At 45.4% G+C, this 22,741-nt stretch overlaps 1 long non-coding RNA gene and 1 pseudogene across 4 annotated transcripts; both read left to right on the top strand.

Annotated features, from left to right (window-relative positions):
* The first annotated feature begins 11,073 nt into the window (after window positions 1-11,073).
* Window positions 11,074-17,254, top strand: LOC309868700. Of its 3 annotated transcripts, none has more exons than XR_014313795.1 (6): window positions 11,074-11,371; window positions 11,752-12,397; window positions 12,654-13,116; window positions 13,467-13,523; window positions 14,013-14,073; window positions 15,948-17,254. It is a non-coding gene; the product is annotated as an uncharacterized lncRNA (long non-coding RNA). The 3 variants fall into 3 exon arrangements; XR_014313796.1 differs by having other exon boundaries at window positions 11,728-12,397; XR_014313797.1 differs by lacking the exon at window positions 11,074-11,371 and having other exon boundaries at window positions 11,546-12,397.
* LOC309868856 (putative spermatogenesis-associated protein 31C2) lies at window positions 14,973-17,254 on the top strand (annotated as a pseudogene). The gene has a single exon. The product of its transcript is annotated as a putative spermatogenesis-associated protein 31C2 (transcript).
* Window positions 17,255-22,741: the final 5,487 nt, after the last annotated feature.

Raw genomic sequence — 22,741 nt, 5'->3', positions numbered from 1 at the left:
CCTTGATTCTTCCCATGGCTATGTTGAATATATTCTTTAGCTAGGTTAAGTGTGTTTGATTTCTAGCATTTCTATTAGATTCTTTCTTTCTTTTTTATATTGGATTCTTTCTTATATCTCATATCTGTCTGATAAAATTTCCAAGCTCATTTTCCATATTATCTTTTTTATTGGAGACTTTTCCATATTTATCATAGTTTTTTACATTGCGTGTCTGATAGTTCCAGCATTTGTGTCTTGTGTTAGTCTGGTTCTGGTGTTTGCTTTATCTCTTCAGACTGTGACTTTCATTATGCCTCCTCTTTGTTTTGTTTTGTTTTTGCCAGTAGATATTGAGGGGTTTTGTTTTCCCTTCTCAATCCTTTAGTATGGGGAATTTTGTTAATCTAATCAGGAATTGGATTTGGTTTGATCTTTGTTGTTCTTATGGTTGCCAGAGTTGATGGTTGTTGTTCTTATTCACACCAGAGAAAAATGCCTTGAATGACCTTGTTTTGTCTCTGTGCTTGACTGTGGGTCCTTCCTGTGTTATACTTCCTAGAGGGGTGGTCTTTTTGCATCTCTAGCTACTTTAGACCTCTGTCTTTGGCAGTAAACATGGTCTTCACAAATATTATTGGTCCTTCCACATGGGTAGAGCATCTTTTACTTTCCCCACTTTGTTCCTTGGTTTCCAGTGCATACCTACTAACATCTGAGACTTATGATTTCGAGGCCTTTCCTCTGGATTATATGGAGCTCTGCATTTTACATCTCAGAGAAGACTGAATCCTGTTTCTCCTTCAGGCATTTGTCCTTTCAAGTTTTTGAGTTGGTTATTGCTGTGAAAATACCATTTCTGATGTGGTTAAGAAAAGTCACTGATACAGAGTTTGTTTAGGTTTCATCTTTTAATAATGGAACAATAGCTTTCTAACTTTATGTCTCTGAGGTGAATGTTCATTTCATTCTCTTGTTTGATTTTCACCATGTGTGGTAGCTAATCCTCGTGTTTTGTGCTTCAGTTGAGATGGTTCTATTTTTTTTGAAAATAGATATGTATTTCTGCTTCTTATTCCCTTTCTAAAAACTGTAGTATAGTTGAGACACAACAGTACATTAGTGTAAAATGCACAACATAGAGATTCAACAAGTCTATATGTTATGTTATGCTTATACTGTGTTATACTTATTGCAAGTGTAGCTACCACCTGTCACCATATGATGCTATTACAATATCATTGACTGTATTACTGATGCTTTACCTTTCATTCTCATGACTTATTCATTCTGGAATAACTGGAAACCTTCACCCATTTTGCTCATCCTCTTACCCCCTTACCTGTGGCAACCATTCGTTTGTTCTCTGTATTTATAGGATTGATTCTGCTTTTGTTCATTTATTAATTTGGTTTTTTTTTTTTTTTGGATCCCACATATAGTGAAATCGTATTTGTCTTCCTATTTGTCTGCTATTTGTTTTTACCTGTCTGACTTATTTCATCTAGTATAATATCTTCTAGATCCTATTCTCTCTTATATTCAATGTATTTTTGGGAGAAGAGGCAGAGTTATCTTACTCTATCACTTTATGTATTTATTTATTAAAAATTTCCTCCTTTTTATTCATCAGAAAGAAAAGTTACCACAATTGAAACTAAGCTGGCATCAATAACATTAGCATGAACAAATGTATACCCAACAATGCTGCTAACTTATTATGGCAAATTCAGTAATCAGATTCAGGAAAAAGAGAAAAATCAAACATTTTCTTTGTCATCATTTCCCCACTGATAGCTATGATTTGCTATGATAGCTATGAACCTATGATTTCTCTCTTAAAACTCTAAGAGCACATCAGGTAGGTCCAGGAAATATTTTAGCCCAAGGAAGTTTTAATGTGAAATACTATTATTTTAGATATTAGAAGATATTCAGATATATTATTTATTGATCTGAAAATTTATTATTTATAGCAAGCCTCTTTGTCTTCCAGAATTATTTTTTATAAACAACTATTACTTAGATTAAAATTTTTACATTTAAAAATATAGACATTTTTAAAAATTTCTTTTCAGTGTTCCAGAATTCATTATGTGTCACACCCAATGCTCCATGCAATATGTGTACTCCATAATACCCACCACTAGGCTCACCCAACCTCCCACCCCCAACCCCTCCAAAGCCCTCATATTGTTTTTCATTGTCTACAGTCTCTCATGGTTCCTCTCCCCCTCCAATTTCTCCCAACTCCCTTCTCCTCTCCATCTCCCCATGTCCTCTGTGTTATTTCTTATACTCCACAAATAAGCAAAACCATATGATAATTGACTATCTCTGCTTGACTTATTTCACTCAGCATAATCTCTTTCAGTCCCATCCATGTTGATACAAAGTTGGGTATTCATCCTTTCTGATGGAAGCATAATATTCCATTGTATATATGGATCATATCTTCTTTATCCTTTTGTCCACTGAAGGGCATCATGGCCCTTTCTATAGTTTGGTGACTGTGACCATTGCTGTTATGAACATTGGGGTACAGATGGCCTTTCTTTTCACTACATCTGTATCTTTGGGGTAAATACCCAGGAGTGCAATTGCAGGGTCCTAGGGAAGCTCTATTTTTAATTTCTTAAGGAATCTCCACACTGTTTTCCAAAATGGCTGCACCAACTTGCAGTCCCACCAACAGTATAAGAAGTTTCCCCTTTCTCCACATCCTCTCCAACACATGTTTTTTACTGTCTTGTTAATTTTGGCCATTCTAACTGGTGTAAGGTGGTATCTCAATGTGGTTTTTATTTGAATCTGCCTGATGGCCAGTGATGATGAACATTTTTTCATGTGTCTGATAGCCATTTGTATGTCTTCATTGGAGAAGTGTCTGTTCGTGTCTTCTGCCCATTTATGACATGATTATCTATTTTGTGTGTGTTGAGTTTGAGGAGTTCTTTATAGATCCTGGATATCAGCCCTTTGTAGTGTCATTTGCGAATATCTTCTCCCATTCTGTGGGTTGCCTCTTTGTTTTGTTGACTGTTTCCTTTGCTGTGCAGATGCTTTTGATCTTAATGAAGTCCTAAAAAATCATTTTCACTTTTGTTTCCTTTGCCTTTGGAGACATCTTGAAAGACATTGCTTGCTATGGCTGATGTTGAAGAGGTTACTGCCTGTGTTCTCCTCTAGAATTCTGATGGATTCCTGCCTCACATTGAGGTCTTTTATCCATTTTGAGTTTATCTTTGTATATGGTGTAAGAAAATGGTTGTGTTTCATTCTTCTACACATAGCTGTCTAATTTTCCAAGCACCATATATTGAAGAGACTGTCTTTTTTCCATTGTATATTTTTTTCCTGCTTTGTTGAAGATTATTTGACCATAGAGTTGAGGGTGCATATCTGGGCTCTGTACTCTGTTCCACTGGTCTATGTGTCTGTTTTAAAAGACAGGAAACATGTGTTGGAGGGGATATGGAGAAAGGGGGACCCTCTTACACTGTTGGTGGAAATGCAAGTTGGTGCAGCCACTTCAGAAAACAGTGTGGAGATTCCTCAAGAATATATATATATATATATATATATATATATATATATATATATATATATATATATTCTATATCTGGACAAAATAACAAGGCAGAAAAATTCACCACACACACACAAAAAAAGAACAAGAGGCAGTACCAAAGGCTAGGGACCTAATCAATACAGACATTGGTAATATGTCAGATCTAGAGTTCAGAATGACGATTCTCAAGGTTCTAGCCAGGCTCGAAAAAGGCATTGAAGATATTAGATAAACCCTCTCTGGAGATATAAAAGCCCTATCTGGAGAAATAAAAGAACTAAAATCTAACCAAGTTGCAATCAAAAAAGCTATTAATGAGGTGCAATAAAAAAAAATGGAGGCTCTCACTGCTAGGAAAAATGAGGCAGAAGAAAGAATTAGTGATATAGAAGACCAAATGACAGAGAATAAAGAAGCTGAGCAAAAGAGGGACAAACAGCTAATGGACCATGAGGGGAGAATTTGAGGGATAAGTGACACTATAAGACAAAACAACATTAAAATAATTGGGATTCCAGAAGAAGAAGAAAGAGAGAGGGGAGCAGAAGGTATATTGGACAGAATTATTGGAAAGAATCCCTAATATGGCAAAGGGCACAAGCATCAAAATCCAGGAGGTGCAAAGAACCCCCCCTCAAAATCAAAAAGAATAGGTCCACACCCTATCAATTAATAGTAAAATTTACAAGTCTTAGTGACAAAGAGAAAATCCTGAAAGCAGCCCAGGAAAAGAATTCTGTAACATACAATGGTAAAAATATTAGATTGGCAGCTGACTTATCCACAGAGACCTGGCAGGCCAGAAAGTGCTGGCATGATATATTCAGAGCACTAAACGAGAAAAACATGCAGCCAAGAATACTATATCCAGGTAGGCTATCATTGAAAATAGAAGGAGAGATTAAAAGCTTCCAGGACAAACAAAACCTGAAAGAATTTGCAAACACCAAACCAGCTCTACAGGGAATATTGAAAGCAGTCCTCTAAGCAAAGAGAGAGCCTAAAAGTAGTAGATCAGAAAGGAACAGAGACAATATACAGTAATAGTCTCCTTACAGGCAATACAGTGCACTAAATTCATATCTCTCAATAGTTACCCTAAATGTTAATGGACTAAATGCCCCAGTCAAAAGTCACAGGGTTGGGGCGCCTGGGTGGCTCAGTGGGTTAAAGCCTCTGCCTTCGGCTCAGGTCATGATCTCAGAGTTCTGGGATTGAGCCCCACATCGGGCTCTCTGCTCAGCAGAGAACCTGCTTCCTCCTCTCTCTCTCTCTGTCTGCCTCTCCACCTACTTGTGATCTCTGTCTGTTAAATAAATAAAAAATCTTAAAAAAAAAAGTCACAGGGTATCAGAATGGATAAAAAAAACAAAACCCATCTATATATTGCCTTCAAGAAACTCATTTTAGACCCAAAGACACCTCCAGATTTAAAGTGAGGGGGTGGAAAACAATTTACCATGCTAATGGACATCAGAAGAAAGCAGGAGTGGCAATCCTTATATCAGATCAGATAGATTTTAAGCCAAAGACTATAATAAGAGATGAGGAAGGATACTATATTGTACTCAAAGGGTCTGTCCAACAAGAAGATCACAAATTTAAATATCTATGCCCCTAATATGGGAGCAGCCAACTATATAAACCAATTAATAACAAAATCAAAGAAACACATCAACAATAATACAATAATAGTAGGGGACTTTAACACTCCCCTCACTGAAATGGACAGATGCTCCCAGCAAAAGATCAACAGAGAAATAAAGGCCTTAAATGACACCCTGGACCTGATGGACATCACAGATATATTCAGAACATTTCATCCCACAGCAACAGAATACACATTCTTCTCTAGTGCACATGGAACATTCTCCAGAATAGATCACATCCTGGGTCCTAAATCAGGTCTCAACTGGTATCAAAAGATTGGGATCATTCCCTGCATATTTTCAGACCACAATGCTCTGAAGCTAGAACTCAATGACAAGAGGAAAGTTGGAAAGAACCCAAATACATGGAGACTAAACAGCATCCTTCTAAAGAATGAATGGGTCAACCAGGAAATTAAAGAAGAATTGAAAAAATTCATGGTAACAAATGATAATGAAAACACAATGTTTCAAAATCTGTATGACACAACAAAGGCAGTCCTGAGAGGAGAATATATAGCAGTACAAGCCTTTCTCAAGAATCAAGAAAGGTCTCAAATACACAACCTAACCCTACACCTAAAAGAGCTGGAGGAAGAACAATAAAGAAACCCTAAACCCAGCAGGAGAAGAGAAATCATAAATATCAGAGCAGAGTTCAATGAAATAGAAACAAACAAACAAAAAACCAATAGAATAAATCAACAAAACTAGGAGCTGGTTCTTTGAAAGAATTAATAAAATTGATAAAGCCCTGGCCAGACTTATCAAAAAGAAAAGAGAAAGGACCCAAATAAATAAAATCATGAATGAAAGAGGAGAGATCACAACTAACACCAAAGAAATACAAACTATTATAAGAACATACTATGGCAATAAATTTGACAATCTGGAAGAAATAGATGCATTCCTAGAGACATATAAACTACCAAAACTGGATGAAATAGAAAACCTGAAAAGACCCATAACCAGTAAGGAGATTGAAACAGTCATCAAAAATCTCCAAACAAACAAATGCCCAGGGCCAGATGGCTTCCCCGGGGAATTATACCAAACATTTAAAGAAGAACTAATTCCTATTCTCCTGAAACTGTTCCAAAAAATAGAAATGGAAGGAAAACTTCCAAACTCATTTTATGAGGCCAGAATCACCTTGATCCCAAAACCAGACAAGGATCCCATCAAAAAAGAGAACTACAGACCAATATCCTTGATGAACACAGATGCAAAAATTCTCACCAATATACTAGCCAATAGGATTCAACAGTACATTAAAATGATTATTCACCATGACCAAGTGGGATTTATTCCCGGGCTACACAGTTGGTTCAACATCTGCAAATCAAACAATATGATACAACACATCAATAAAAGAAAGAACAAGAACCATATGATGCTCTCAATAGATGCTGAAAAAGCATTTGACAAAGTACAGCATCCCTCCTGATCAAAACTCTTCAAAGTGTAGGAATAGAGGGCACATACCACAATATTATCAAAGCCATCTATGAAAAACCCACCAAAAATATCATTCTCAATGGGGAAAAACCAAAAGCTTTTCTGCTAAGGTCAGGAACATGGCAGGGATGTCCATTATCACCACTGCTATTCAACATATTACTAGAGGTCCTAGCCTCAACAATCAGACAACAAAAGGAAATTAAAGGCATCCAAATCAGCAAAGAAGAAGTCAAACTATCAGTCTTCACAGATGATATGATACTATATGTGGAAACCCCAAAAGACTCCACTCCAAAACTGCTAGAACTTGTACAGGATTCAGTCAAGTGTCAGGATATAAAATCAATGCACAGAAATCAATGCATTTCTCTACACCAACAACAAGACGGAAGAAAGAGGAATTAGGGAGCCAATCCCATTTACAATTGCACCCCAAAATTTAAGATACCTAGGAATAAACCTAACCAAAGAGGCTAAGAATCTATACTTAGAAAACTATAAAGTACTCATGAAAGAAATTGAGGAAGACATAAAGAAATGGAAAAACGTTCCATGCTCCTATTGGAAGAACAAATATTGTGAAAATGTCTATGCTACCTAAAGCAATCTACACATTTAATGCAATTCCTATCAAAATACCATCCATTTTTTTCAAAGAAATTGAACAAATAATCCTAAAATTTATATGGAACAAGAAAAGACCTCGAATAGCCAAAGGGATATTGAAAAAGAAAGCCAAAGTTGGTGACATCACAATTCCGGACTTCAAGCTCTATTACAAAGCTGTCATCATCAAGATAGCATGGTACTGGTACAAAAACAGACACATAGATCAAAGGAACAGAATAGAAAGCCCAGAAATAGACCCTCAACTCTATAGTCAACTTATCTTCGACAAAGCAGGAAAGAATGTCCAATGGAAAAAAGACAGCCTCTTCAATAAATGGTGCTGGGAAAATTGGACAGCCACATGCAGAAAAATGAAATTGGACCATTTCCTTACACCACACACGAAAATAGACTCAAAATGGATGAAAGACCTCAATGTGAGAAAGGAATCCATCTCCTTGAGGAGAACACAGGCAGCAACCTCTTTGACCTCAGCCACAACAACATCTTCCTAGGAACAACACCAAAGGCAAGGGAAGCAAGGGCAAAAATGAACTAATGGGATTTCATCAAGATCAAAAGCTTTTGCACAGCAAAGGAAACAGTGAACAAAACCAAAAGACAACTGATAGAATGGGAGAAGATATTTGCAAACGACGTATCAGATAAGGTGCTAGTGTCCAAAATCTATAAAGAACTTAGCAAACTCAACACCCAAAGAACAAATAATCCAATCAAGAAATGGGCAGAAGACATGAACAGACATTTCTGCAAAGAAGACATCCAGATGGCCAACAGACACATGAAAAAGTGCTCCATATCACTCAGCATCAGGGAAATACAAATCAAAACCAGAATGAGATATCACCTCACACCAGTCAGAATGGCTAAAATTAATAAGTCAGGAAATGACAGATGCTGGCCAGGATGCGGAGAAATAGGAGGAACCCTCCTACACTGTTGGTGGGAATGCAAGCTGGTGCAACCACTCTGGAAAACAGCATGGAGGTTCCTCAAAATGTTCAAAATAGAACTACTGTATGACCCAGCAATTGCGCTCCTGGGTATTTGCCCTAAAGATACAAACGTATGATCAGAAGGGGCACGTGCACCTGAATGTTTATAGCAGCAATGTCTACAATACCCAAACTATGGAAAGTACCTAGATGTCCATTAACAGATGAATGGGTCACGAAGATGTGGTATATATACAAAATGGAATACTATGCAGCCATCAAAAGAGAGGAGAACAGATTCTTATTGAACTTATGCAAAGGACTGATTGCCATGGAAGGAAGAATACTTGCTGAGACCTTTTGGTTTCAGAGGCTTCAGATAGAGAGAAAGAGTTGAATACCTTAATTTGTTTACAAATGAGTACTTTTTACATCTCTGTAAGTTACAGATAACTTAAGAAAGTTTCCCTAGTCTGTTAAGAGCAAACATTACAGAACCATTAATGTTTAAAATAAGACAAAACATTGAGAGTTACAATCTTTCAGTTCACCTGTCCCATGTTACGAATTCTAGCTTAGTCCAAATGCAGCTTTTACTTCTGTAAATTCTTACCCATTTCAGTTCCAGGATTTCAACATATCAAAGACCTGTATTTGTCCTGAGAGTCTTTCCATATGAATTTCCTTTAAGGCAGAAGTCATTTTACAAGAGAATTCTTCAAAGGCAAATTAATTAATCAGTTAAGCGCAAAACATGTTCACCAACAGATTTCAAAAGCACAAAACCAGTTCCAGCAACCAACACTCTAGCATTTTATCCCATTTTGTTAAGACCTAGATGCCCAACAAATTTAATTCCATTTGTAATTCAAGCAACCCTTCACAGTTTCAGGTTACCAAAGACTTTGAGAGCTACTTTAACAGTTACCCATTAAAACCCTGAGACAGACAATTAACCATTAGTTTAGTCATCTCTTTGTTAACAGATTTCCCATTCCCCCTGGACCCACTCCACTTCAGACACCATGCTTTCCCGCCAGCAAGGGGAAGGGGATAGGCAGTCCATCTCGGGCCAGAGAAGACAGGAATTCCCCGAAACAAAGGGGATTTTGGCAGCTGCTTTGGAATATTCCTTGAATTCTGTCTCAAGTTACACTAAACCCAGTTGGCTCCAGTCATAGCCCTTAACACACGAAATGAGTGAGGGAGAAGCCCCACATCTATTATGAGGAATAGAGAGACTAAAGTCAGAGTCCCCTTACTCTCTGTTTGCCCCATTCCTTCATCACATCAAACAATATAACAGACAACAAAAAGACAAGACAAACACAACTGCAGTTTCAGCAGTCCTGCCACTGGTGGGGATTTCCTAGGGGGACTCAAACCCCCAATCGCCTAGAGGGACTTGAACCCTCTGACTGCCTTAGCGGACCATGAACCCCCTGGTGACTGCTTAGGGGGACTCTAACCCTCTGAAACGGTGGGGGACTCGAACCCCCTGAGACCGCCTACGGGAACTCAAACCCACAGAGACCGCTTAGGGGGACTGGAACCCCCTGGCGATCCCCTGACTGCCCTGGTGATCCCCCAGTGGAGGGAAGGGGCATCCCCGCATCCACTCCAGCCCTGGGGAGCATGGCTGCATCCAACTTCTCCCCAGGGGGCCATTCCCTGGAGCTCCACAACCAGACAGGATCTCGTGATCTTACCTCCAGAGGCTTTTCCCAGAAATTCTGAGGCTGGCTCAGTTCTCATCCTTTAATCCTGGACAAGCCCCCAGTGTTAGGATCCATGATCAAAGGAGCAAAACTGATCCAAAGTGAAGGTCAAGCAAAGCTTTATTTCACGCCAAGCATGGAGAATCAAACTGACCGGTCAGGGCCACCTCTTGCAAAGAGGCGACCCCTCCCTGCCTCACAGACTCACTTTTTAAGAGTAAAGGCCATGTGGTTGAGCCTGGCTACACACAGGTGGCCAATGAGATTACAATACACAGAGAAAATTGCACAGTCATGTTAGGTCACACATGGGCATCCAATTGAATTAAAATTCCCCTAGTAGATATATGCATTCCCCACTGATTGGATGTCTCTACCTGACTTGAACCGCCCTTGTATCTGGGCTTTGCTACCTGGGACTGGTAGCTAGGGAGACAGTATGCACGCCTGACTAATTGGCTGTCTCTACCTGGCCTGATCCACCCTTATATCTAGGTTTTGCAAGTAAGTTCCTCTGGGAAGGGCAGGGTTAATACAAGTTTACTACATAAACAACAATATGGCTCCCTCTGATTAAGTTGGCCTTCACAAAATGACTGAGAAACATACCTGGGAGGTTTTGCTATTTCACTTTGTTTTGTACTTCCTTAGCTTTGAAAATTTTGAATAATCATGAATTATCCAAGTCCCTCTAGCTGAAGTTAGTGAAAGTGAATTGAAATAAAACATCTTAAGATAATTTCAAAATGCACATGGCTAAAGAAGCACAAAAGAAATTTGAGTTCCTTTTGTACTAGGGTGATGCAAGGCAAGAACATACTATGTGGGGAGACTGGAGCTGCAGACAAGGGACAAAAGTTCCTGGGAATTAACCAAAATTCCAGGGACAACATCAGGGTATTAAGCTATGAAACTGATGGAGTGCAACTGGAGATACTAAGGGGAACAGGTATTCTCTGAGGTCCACGCAGAATGAAAGGTAAATTGACAAGGTTTGTCTCCAGCAGGGTGAGCAGGTAGGAGTGTCAGGCCTGGGAGGGTGGAGGGATGACAGAACTACAGGGCTGGTGGTGGAGAGGGGATGTGATCCAGCTACTTGTGTCCTTATCTGCCCTCAAGGGCCCTTTGTGACCAGACCACAGCTCTGTGATGTGGGCATGGGGCTTATCTCTGCACCTCCACACCCAGGGCTCAGTTGCCTGAGGGCAGCAGTGTGATCAGATATTATTGCTTTTCAAAGGAAAGAAATGGAATTTCTTTCCTCAGAAATTATTTACAGATGGTTGGCTGAGTTCCAGTCCCACTTCCTGGGCAAATCAATGCCATCCTTACCTTCATATGTGGACTGGGGCATTTCTTCCTATTACTTTCCTATTTGCAGCCTGATGCGTCCTTACCACCACAAAAAAATACAGGAAGAGCAGGAAGGTAAGGAACACTTGGCCCAGAGCCAGCAGAGTGTGATTCTATCTTTTCTATTATTCTTTCTACTTTTCTGAGTCAATGGAGAGACTCCTGAGATGGGAAAGAATAGAACATGTATTTTCAGGAGAGAGTAGACCACCATCTATCCAAGCCAGACCGGGCAAGGGTTAGAGGGTTAGAGGGACATAAGGATTTCTCCCTGAAGATCTTGGGCCAGAGTCCAGGTGTGGTGGAGGGGTCCAGGACAACATCCCAAACACCGTGACCGGTAGCCGAGGGCCAGAGGTTAAGAGCTGCCTCTCTAGTGGAGGTCAGACCCCTGAGCACTGGGTCACCTGCTGTTGGGGTGGGGAGCACAGCCTCCCTCTGTTCTCTTTTCTCAGTACCAAAGGGAGCCACAGAGAAGGAGGAGCAAGAGAAGCAAGAAACACCAGACTCTGGAAAGGTTAGCATTTGCCACTCACCCCTGCGTGCCCCAGTTACACTGAACCCCCTGCTCTGAGGGCCCACCCCCACTGTCTCCAGGACACCAGAACCTGAGCCTATCTCTCAGGAAACCAAGCACTGGTTGGGAGGTGGGGGCTTCCGGGAGGAAGCAGGGAACCTGGAGGTTTCCAAGATTCTGGGCCACAACAAAGCCCTGACGGGCTGGAAATGGGTATCACTCAGCAGGGCCCCCAGGGCATGGACTGGGGGTGGGACCCCTCACTCCCACTGTGGACAAGCTGTTCAACTCTGCTCAGATTCTTCTTTGAGGCCATGCTATCCTTCCTCCCCCAGCAAGGTCATGAATGAGGAAGCATATTGGAAAACACAAAGCGATCCCCATCATGAACCCTGTAATCGCCATGTGGGCACGTGGCCTTGGACAGTGCAGTTTGGGGCTCCTGAGTCCAATCCCCCAAAGGTCTTCCTTATAGAGACATTGTACTCAGCCTCCTGTAAGACCCCTGGGCTCCACCTTCCGCTGTGACCCCGACTCCTGTAAGATTTGGTAGAGGTTCAGGACCTGTTCTGCCTTCTGCAAAGGTAAAGAATCTGCCCTCTTTTCTCCTGGGTGGGCCTCCCTGAGTCTATGGTGTGACCCCGGGGCTGAAGGGAACAGCCGCTGGGGCTGTCTGGGGGGGGGGGCTGGGAGGAACCATGGGGACAGGAACCATGACCAAAGCCCCTGTCTGAGGGACAGCAAGAGCATTGTGACGTGGGTGTGGGACATGGAGGGCCATGGGGACCGCTCCCGGCCACAGCTGCTGCAGTGGCAGCTCATGCCTCCTGTTTCCCACAGCCACCTGGCGAATTGACAAAGCTCTGTCTCCAGCAGGGTGAGCAGGTAGGAGTGTCAGGCCTGGGAGGGTGGAGGGATGATGGAGCCACAGGGCTGGTGGTGGAGAGGGGATGTGGTCCAGCTACTTGTGTCCCTTATCTGCCCTCAAGGGCCCTTTGTGACCAGACCACAGCTCTGTGATGTGGGCATGGGGCTTGTCTTTGCACCTCCACACCCAGGGCTCTGTTGCCTGAGGGAAGAAGTGTGATCAGATACTAATACTTTTCAGAGGGAAGAAATGGAGAGTTATCTCTTTCCTCAGAAATTATTTTCAGATGGTTGACTGAGCTCCAGTCCCACTTCCTGGGCAAATTAATGCCATCCTTACCTTCATATGTGGACTGGGGCATTTCTTCCTATTACTTTCCTATTTGCAGCCTGATGCATCCTTACCACCACAAAGAAATACAGGAAGAGCAGGAAGGTAAGAAAAACTTGGCCCAGACCCAGCAAAGTGTGATTCTATCTTTTCTATTATTCTTTCCACTTTTCTGAGTCAATGGAGAGACTCCCAACATAGGAGAGAATAGACCACCATCCATCCAGGACAAGCCAGACCAGGCCGGGGTTAGAGAGACATGAGGATCTCTCCCCAAAGATCTTGGGCCAGAGTCCAGGTGTGGTGGAGGGGTCCAGGACAGCATCCCAAACAGTGACCGGTGGCCAAGGGCCGGAGGTTAAGAGCTGCCTCTTTAGTGGAGGTCTGGCTCCTGAGCACTGGGTCACCTGCTGTTGGGGTGGGGAGCCCAGCCTCCCTGTGTTCTCTTATCTCAGTACCAAGGGGAGCCACGGAGAAGAAAGAGCAAGAGAAGAAACACCAGACTCTGAAAGGTTAGCTTCTGCCACTCAACCCTGCGTGCTCCAGTTACACTGAAACCCCTGCTCTGAGGGCCCAGCCCCATTGTATCCAGGATACCAGGACCTGAGCCCATCTTTCAGGAAACAGAGCACTGGGTGGGAGGTGGGGGGCTCCTGGGAGGAAGCAGGGACCTGGAGGCTTCACAGATTCTGCGCTGGAAATGGGTATCACTCAGCAGGTGCCCCAGGGCCTAGACTTAGGGCAGGACCTCTCACTCCCACTGTGGACAAGCTGTTCAACTCTGCTCAGATTCCTTGAATCTGAGGAAGCACTTTGAAAAAAACAAAGCGATTCCCATCATGAATCCTGTAATCACTGTGTGTGCATGTGGCCTTGGACAATGCTGTTTGGGGGTCCTGAGTCCAATCCCCTAAAGATCTCCCCTAAAGGTACATTGTACCCAGCCTCCTGGAAGACCCCTGGGCCCTGCCTTCTGCTGTGACCTGGTCTCCTGTTTCCAGTTTCCAGAGATTTCCTGCAAGATCTGGTAGAGGTTCAGGACCTGTTCTCCCTTCTGCAAAGGTAATGGATCTGCCCCCTTCTCCCATGGGTGGGCCTCCCCAAGTCTATGGTGTGACCCCAGGGCTGCAGGGAATGTCTTTTGGGGCTGTTAGTGGACCTGGGATGATCCATGAGAACAGACTGTGACCAAAGCCCCTGGCTGAGGGACAGCAGGAGCATTGTTATGTGGGTGTGGGGCGTGGAGGACTGTGGGTACCTCTCCGGGCCCTGGGTGCTGCAGCAGCAGCTCACACTTCCTGTCTCCTGTAGCCACCTGGTGAGGCTCTCTGACAAGGGGGGCTTTCACCAGTTTTTATAGCAAACAGCCCCTGGACAGGTACACAGGACTGCCAGTTGGAGCCCATCAGCCATGAGCTTTCTCATGCCTTGCTGCTCCAGATTCAGGCCAATGTGGCTCCCTGCCTCTCACTGACCCATGTCTTAAATGACCCTTTGGCCCCGTCCTAACCCTTGACTCTGAGCATGTCCCCACCCCAGCCCCTGCCTCTGGATCAGTCCTAGCCCTTGCCCCTACTTCTGGCTCGGCCCCTGCCCCACCCTCTGACTCAGCCCCAGCCTGTCCCTCTGGACCAGGCCCAGCCCTTCCCCATCAGTTCCCTCCACTCCCTCTGGACTAGGCCCCCCTCAGCCCCAGACGCAGTTCCGCCTTGCATCCTCTGTCCCAGTGGGACCACCTTCTCTGCCACTGGAGATGGGGACCTGTGAGGTGTCTTGCCCTGTAGCCCAGAAGACACAGTCTTACATGTCAACTGCCATTCAAAACGTGGAATGTCACTTTCTGAAGAAGCAACTAGAAATCAGCAAGGTACCCGCTGTGGTGAAAAAAATCTCAGGAAGTCTTTAGCCCAGGTCACGACCCTGAAGGCCAAGGGTCCATCTCTGTCCTTCTTGGGGACTTGATGGACTCTGCACTCTGGGAGCAACTGGAGTGGCACCTTTGGAAGAGGTTCATGAAGCAAGAAAGGGGCCCACCCCGCAGGATCCAGCTATCCCTGAAGAGACAGCCTCACCACAATTTCCAGAAGGTGCCCCAGGCACATGGATGGCACAGTCCCAAGTCCAAGTCTGAGTCTATGAATGGAAGCTGCCAGCCACACAGAAGACTGGGTCCATACAGCTAGGAAGGACCATGCCAGGAAAAAGCCTGGGCAAGGATTCAAGGTCCAGTGCAGGGAGGATACGGAAAGAGCTACACAATGTGCAACGAGCTCTCCAGGAAAGGCTCCAGGAATAAATCTTGAGGAGTCAGACACAGACCTGAAGCCCTCCACAAGCAGTGAAGATGAGAAGAGCCCAGCGAAGGATCTGAGAGCCCTTTTCAGGAAGTTGGGGCAGTTCAGAGAGGGTTGGATCCCTTTGGATGTTCATCCTTCCCAGCTCGCTGCCCACCACACCGGACCTTCCTGGAAAGCCAAGCCCTCATGGGAAACCTGGAAAGTCAGCACTTTCCAAGGGTTGGGAACCCTGCATGACCACCTCCCATGATTTTTCCATCCTTACTCCATACACTCAGCGGTTGCTAGAAGCACATATCATAAAGCTTGGGGTGAAGCACTGGTGGGGCCTCCCCCTCTAGGTTCTCAAGCCTATAAACCTCTTCAATTTGAACGGCTTCCTCCTCTCCTGGTCCTCCCCTCCCCACTCAACTACCTGCACATCCTAGGCCGGCTCAGGGCCCAAGTTTGTGGGAAATCCTCCTCAGCCCTATCAAGGAGAGGTGATGAAAGAGTCTTATCCCACCTGGTGGAGGGTCCCCTCGATGCTCCCCAGCCTATGTGTGAGGAAATCCATCAGGCTCTGGCAGGGAACTCACCTGGTGGTGGCCTTCTGGCTGGACAGGGGGTCAGGCCACCTTCTTGGACCTTCACATACAGCTTTCTGGGAAGAATCTGACAGAATCTGGCAAAGTGAGACTGCCTTGAGGACTCTTAGAAACAGCACCTTGGAATCAAGTCCAAGTCCAGCAACGGCCACGAAGGAGCCAAGGAGGGTGAATAGGGGCTGGGTCTCATGGGACGTGACAGTACTAAAGCTCAACTTGTGTCCCAGGATTTGAGCTGGGGCAGTCGAGAGTCTCCTTCAAGACGGTTAGTCCAACGTGTTCCTTGCTGCCAACGTCTTGGCTTCTCAAGGATCTCTGTCTGGCTTCCAGAGCGGGTCCAGTGAAGACACATATACTTCCCAGATGCTGCATGGCTGAAGATCCCATGGCCAGAGCCCCCAAAGTCACCAGGACCCCTGGGACTACAGCACCAATGTAAGAGCCTGAGCAGGTCATATGTCTCCCTTCCCCCCTCCCGAGGAGAGAGAGAGTTGCAGGAGGTCGCCCTTGAGAGAGCCTGCCAAAGAGTTGTCAGAACTGAAGGTCCTCCAGATCAGTGAGGTGAGACGTCCCATCCAGAGCAAGGAGTCAGCAGAGGCCTCGGGAAGCAAGGTCTGTGAGATCTTGCTGAAGAAGGAGGAGACTCCTCAGAAAACTACTTCAGGAGAATGATGAAACACTTGCTCCAGTGGTTCTTTCCCAGTAGAGGCAAAAGACTGAAAGACTTCCTTTGAAAGGGAAAGGCTTCATCATCCCAGGGCCAGGGACAAGTCATGGGCAGGTCGGCCATGGACAGCACTTCTGCCAAGTCTCAGGTGGTTGTGTCTGCTGTGGGGCCCATCCTGAGGAGAAAATGGTGCCTCACCAGGGGCTCAGGGCCCCAGTGTTCATCTGGTGCAAAAACGATCTCCAGGCTTTGGCAGACCCCAATGTCTGCTACCACAGGGTCCTCTCCTACCAAGAAAAGAGGAGAGTGATGAGGGAGACAGCCAGTCCACAGGGCACCCCCAGGGGCCAGAGCTATTCCAACAGGACTGAGTGGATCTGGTGGCCCTTCACCACCAGTGTGCCAGGGTGCCCAGGCAGACCCTGCCAGTACAGGTCGCTGGTGCTGGGCCCTTCAGGCCACACCCAGCACTCCCACTGCTCCAGGCACTGCCTCCTTCAAAGATACATCTCACCTGGCCAGTCACTGTGTGCTTCTCATGCCTTTCCTGGGAGGACAACTTTGCTTCAAGGAAAAATGCAAGCGGTGCAGAGAAAAACTTTTTTTTCTCACATTAGCACATCAACTATGAGCTAATAGCTTCTATGTGCCACAATTATTTTGCTTCCTCAAAATATATGTGTTTTTCCCCCCTCATGAGTGTTGCTGGCCTCTGTGTGTGCCCTGCTGGAGTGGGAGGGAAGGATCCGGGTCCGCTCTCCCCGAGGGCCTGTTTTGGTTTCCAGAACAAATGGGGCCTTGGATGATGGGTGACCTAGGGGGCTACTCCTGTCCCCTTCCTCGCTCTCCTTCAGTTTCCATGAGAAGGTGAACAAGACCCAGACGAGGACCTTGCTCTGCGCATCCTCTCCTGCTTTCCCTCCATCTGGAACTTGTGTGGCTGTAGGGAGGGTCTGCCGAGGCAGAAATCCCGCTCAGTCTCCAGGAAGATGGAGACATGGGTCAGAGTGGGGCCTGCAGTGAGGAGGCACAAGGCTAGCCCTGAAGGAGAGGTGAGAAATCCTTACCCCACCCACAGTCTCCTACAGGGAGTAGAGGATGGCTACCCCAGGAGCTGCCTCTCCCAAGAAAATCCCATCTTAGCTCCATGCAGCCCTTCTTCTCACACTTGGAGCAGCAAGGGATGAGCATGGGGTGCGACAGAGACCTCCAGGGACTGCTGCCCAGCCCCAGGGCACTAAAGGGACCTGCTCACCAGAACACCCTTCCCCTTCTGGGGGATGGAGTGTGTGGTTGTGGGTGGGGGGACCCTGCACTTAGGATGGGAGTCCAGGAAGGAGGACAAGTGACAGGGTGTGCCCATGTCTGGTGTGATGACTGAGGACCCTTGTTGTCCCACTGCCACCCAAGGGCCCAGAGGGGAGAAGTTAAGAGGCCCTAGGGCTGTTGCCACAGGGCCTTGGCCCCACTCCAGGTGCCAAGCACAGGGGTGGGAGGGGAGGAGGCGGGTGGGGGTTGTACGGAAGCCACCTGAGCTCCCACATGGATGGCCAGGTGCCCAGAGGCAGCAAGGCCTTCAGGCAGAGAAGTTAACTGCGACCTTTGACAGACACCACGTGCAGAGACATCTGACAGAGTCCCACACAGAGATGGTGTACACAGACCTCTGCAGAGATGCACACAGAGACTCCACAGAGACCCCTCAGCACAACCCTATGCAGAGATCTCCATAAAAGACTCACAGGGGCAGGGACTGTTTCTGCTTATCATGTTACCATTACTTATTATCATCCACTTTGTAGACAGCAAGGCTTTCTCAGAAACACTCGGAGACCAAGCCCATCTTGTACTGAGAGACGCCTGGCAGCTGTTGCTGTTGGGCTGTGATAAACACCATGGCATGGGCCATGAACGCCCCGGTTTGAATGGGGAGTGGGGAGGGCGCCCTGAGGGCAGGCATCCTGCACTGCTGATTCCCACAAGGAGGATCTCCTCCAGAAGCTTGTGTGCATACCACTACAGACCACGCTTCCCCCTCTGATGGAGGAGCTTTGCTACGCATCCTCACAATCCATTTCTGATGGTATTTGACCACTTAATGTAACTGAAGACCATCAGTTTACAAAATTTTGTGAAATTTAAGTTAACTAAAAATTTTGTTTCTTAGACTCTATCTATGGGGGGGAGGGGCAGAGGGGGAGAAGCAAAGGAGGAGGGGAAAAGGACAAGCAGACTCCCCACTGAGTGGTGAACCCAGGCCACCTGATCTCAGGATCTGAGATCATGACCTGAGTTGAAACTGAGAGGAAGAACCTTAATCGACTGAGCCAGTCAGGTGCCCCTGACATTTTTTAACTAACTTTCGAAGTACGTGCAAGAGGAGGAAATAAGTTACTGAAGTATTCACAAAATGGTATTGATGATGATGTTCTGTGCTTGTGGAAGGTTTCCTCCACATGAAACCCTGAGTCAGGACCTTGGCTTAGAGCACCTTGCTCACAACCCTAACTCCCTCCCCTAACCTCTCCCCTAAAGCCTCCTCTAACCACGCCCAATAACTGCTCCCCTATCCCATCCTCTAACCCCTTCTTTAACCACTCCCCTAACTGCTCCCCTAACAGCTCCCATGTTCACAGGAATCAATCCATGTAAGTGATGAAGAGCAGGAAAGTTTGTTGCTGTTGTCTGCTTAGTGAAGCAAGATTGTTTTTTTGCCACTTCTCTTCTGGGTTATTTCACAGACATTAGACAATGCTTTAGAAGAAAGTTCTCCCTCATCTAGGAGATTGGATCCTCCCACATTTTATCACAAACCTTTCCTACAAACATTTCAGAAATGCCAAGGTAATAATATTTTCTACAAATTATCTAGAAGCAAAGATTTATCTCATTCATGTAAATGCTAAGAAAACAAGACAGCAAATTAGTGATTGAAGCCCTTAAGTCTGAGGCTTAAGCAGACCAGCAGAGACCTGCAGCAGATCAACTATAGAGAAGGAAGTACAAGTAAGTGACGACGACTTTGCAATCACAGGGCAAACTATAATGTGGGATTTGAAAAATCCTAGAAATGGCCACTGTCTTTCAAGACATTCCTCCTATTCTTTCCCACAGAGTCCGAGGGGCCAGAAAAGCCTCGAATTTTTGATTTACCATGAGTCGTAAAAGCTTTTCAATCTGGAGAAGTCCCATTCTGAAATGGAACTACCCTTTTGTGGCATTCTTTTAAGTCACTTTCTCTCCTTCATTTATTCATCCAAACGTATTTGTCGAACAGCCAGGGTTGGTTTGGAGCCTGGAAGAGGACAACCCCATCAGCCTCTACTGGTTTGAACCAGACAGACATCTGAAGAAAAGGGGCTCATCTGTGCTGAGATCTGTTTCCAGGACACTAAACACGATTTTTTTCATAAGCAGGATCTCAACAAATCCATGCCATGACCCTGTATGTTAAGGTTAATCAGGCTGTTTTTTTATGGAAAGAAAGAAAAACAGATGTTGAAGTCAGGAAAGTTTCTTGGCCAAGGGGTCATCCCCCGAGAGATCTGCCCCTGACACTGAGTGTGGGAGGTTTCCGGAATAATGTGGGCACGTGCTGGGAGGAATCCATTTACTGATGGGAGTTTTATCTATACATACTCCTTGGTTTTCCTACCAAATAGGACTGATGAGTGATGGAAACACCAGTAGGAATTCTTAGGGGAAACACAAAGAAAGAAACATGGAGAGTAGTGTGCTGAGTGACTGTCTTTAGTCAATTCTTCATCTGTCTCATGCCTTCAACTACCCCGTCAGCATATGGAGGGTTTGGACGGATGGGCTCAGAAGCCCTACAAACTCTTGACTAAAAGAAAGACCCCATAACAAGATTTCACCAATGCTCAGGAGTTTAAAGGACAGCAGAGAGACAGCAGAGAGAGCCAAGATTCCCCATCAGAAGAAGCCAGGAACATCTGGAGGAGAAAGGTACAGCTTAGCCCCTCAGACGCCTGCTTTGCATGGGAAGGAAGGCAGAAAATTCTGGCACTTCTTCCTGAAGCATGTAAAGACCACCCTTCCTTCATTCAAAACTTATTACCCCCAAAATAAACAAACAAAACATGAGGAAAGGCTGAGCCAGGGGACGTGGTTTCTACCCCAACTATTCCTAAGGTAGTAGTATTATGGTCTTACAATACCTCACTTTTATTGTTTAATTGTCTCTGAGTACTCTTCAGAGAAAATTCTTTTAATTGTTTTTTAAGATTTTATTTATTTATTTGACAGGCAGAGATCACAAGTCAGCAGGCAAAGAGAGAGAGACAAGGAAGCAGGCTCCCTGCTGAGCAGAGAGACCGATGCAGGGCTTGATCCCAGGACCCTGAGATCATGACCTGAGTTGAAGGCAGAGGCTTAACCCACTGAGCCACCCAGTTGCCCCTCAGAGAAAATTCTTAAGTGAGCATTCAAGTGAAGCCATAAAGATGTTCTGTACTATGATCAAGTGGGCATTTTAGCGTTTTATAATTCTGCTTCTAACAGGAAATGTTCCATGCCTCCCAAGCTAAGCTTGTTAGGGGTCAGACAGATTCATGGATGTGTGCAGTCTCTATTTTTGTTTCTGTCCTGGGCTATTTTTCTTCTTAATGTTTATAGCTGCTTAAGCAGTGATTTAGAAAAAATACTTTGACTACTTTTTTCACTCTACAAACCCACTTCAAATATTGTGGAAATCTTAAAAGATATAATTTTCTTGTTATGTTCTCATGCCTCAAAGCCTTTTAGTTTGTTTTGAGAACGCTGTGCATTGAAAGTAACCTATGTGTGCTGGGTGTCCTGATACAAGGGTGGTGTTTTCCATTCAATGCCTGTTACTTGAAGATTCACTTCAGCCCAGAGGAGCCACTGACATGTTCTGCTGCTGCCGTGCGGGCTCTGCCTGTCCCATCACTGAGCTTACCTGCCCCGCTCTGTGCAGCCAACTGAGTTTATGGGACAGCTGAGGGTCTGTCTTCTGGGATACTGGCTTCTCAGCTGGACCCACTGGGAGAGCCCTGGAGACCACATGATGTGCCCACAGAGTCCTACCACAGTCCAGAGTAGTAGCAGGGAAGATCAAGGGCAGTGAGAACGCTTAGCACTGCTTCCCCTGGGCTCCCTGCCCCCCACGCTGGAGGCAGCACTCCACCTCAGCTCCTCCCAGGATGCAGTGGTGGCTGCTACAAACTAGGGTTATGAGAGTCTTCTGCCCACATGTGACATACATGTAATTTACTGAAGCAGTGAAGGACCAGGGAAGAAAACTATCTGTTAAGTAGCTCTAATGCAGAGTTCCTGACTGTCCTGTAGCATCTGTGCATAAATCTTTGACTCTTCATGGACTTCCACTCTTTCCCTGCAAAATCGAGGGGGCAGTGATGCCCTGGCTAGCCCCCACCATGGAGGAGGGAAGGGGTACTTGTGATTTATAGACTGAGAGAAAGCACAGGAATCCCAAGGGTGATGATTTGTGGAACCAGGCCAGGTAGGAAGAAAGAAGCAAAAGAAGGAACAAAAATAGAATGGTGCCGTGTCCTTTTCTTTCAGACAGTAACAGATGCACTGAGGAGTCTGAAAGGTGGCCAGGAGCTGGCCCTGAGGACACCACGGACCCCTGAGCCTCATCAGAATGCACAAATCTCAGTTCCACGTCACCATTAATGAACAGAAATGTTTCCTCTCTGTCAGATTCAGGTGATGTTTATATATTTTGGAACTATCCTGTCTGGGCAGTACCAGAGTCTTGGTTCTTTTACCTGAGAAGGAAAATAAGGTTGAAAATGTGAATAAAGGGTGAAGACTGATCGTAAATTGTTAGCACCTCCTCTCTTCCTGAGGAGTCAACATTGCCAGGCAGAGGCTGTCAGCCCCCTCCGGGGCCCACCAGGGTGGCCAGGCTGGCTCTTGTCACAAGGTCCCCATCTTGCCCTCCACTGTCTGTGACCCAGGAACTCCAAACATAACAGTGAAATACCTTCAAGGTTTTGTGGCCATCCCAACCTGGAATACAGGGACCTTCCCAGGGTTTCTCAGTGGTTCAGGTCTTCACCTGCTGGATGCGGTCACCTCCTGGGCCCACCTGCCATGCTGCCATGAGCAAAGAGTGCCAGTTGTGCCTCCCGCCCTAGCACCTGTGAGCATAACAAATCCGGTCATTTCTT

This window comes from Mustela nivalis (assembly GCF_964662115.1).
Source record: "Mustela nivalis genome assembly, chromosome: 7".
Lineage (NCBI taxonomy): Eukaryota > Metazoa > Chordata > Mammalia > Carnivora > Mustelidae > Mustela > Mustela nivalis.
This window is presented reverse-complemented; position numbering and strand designations above follow the sequence as displayed.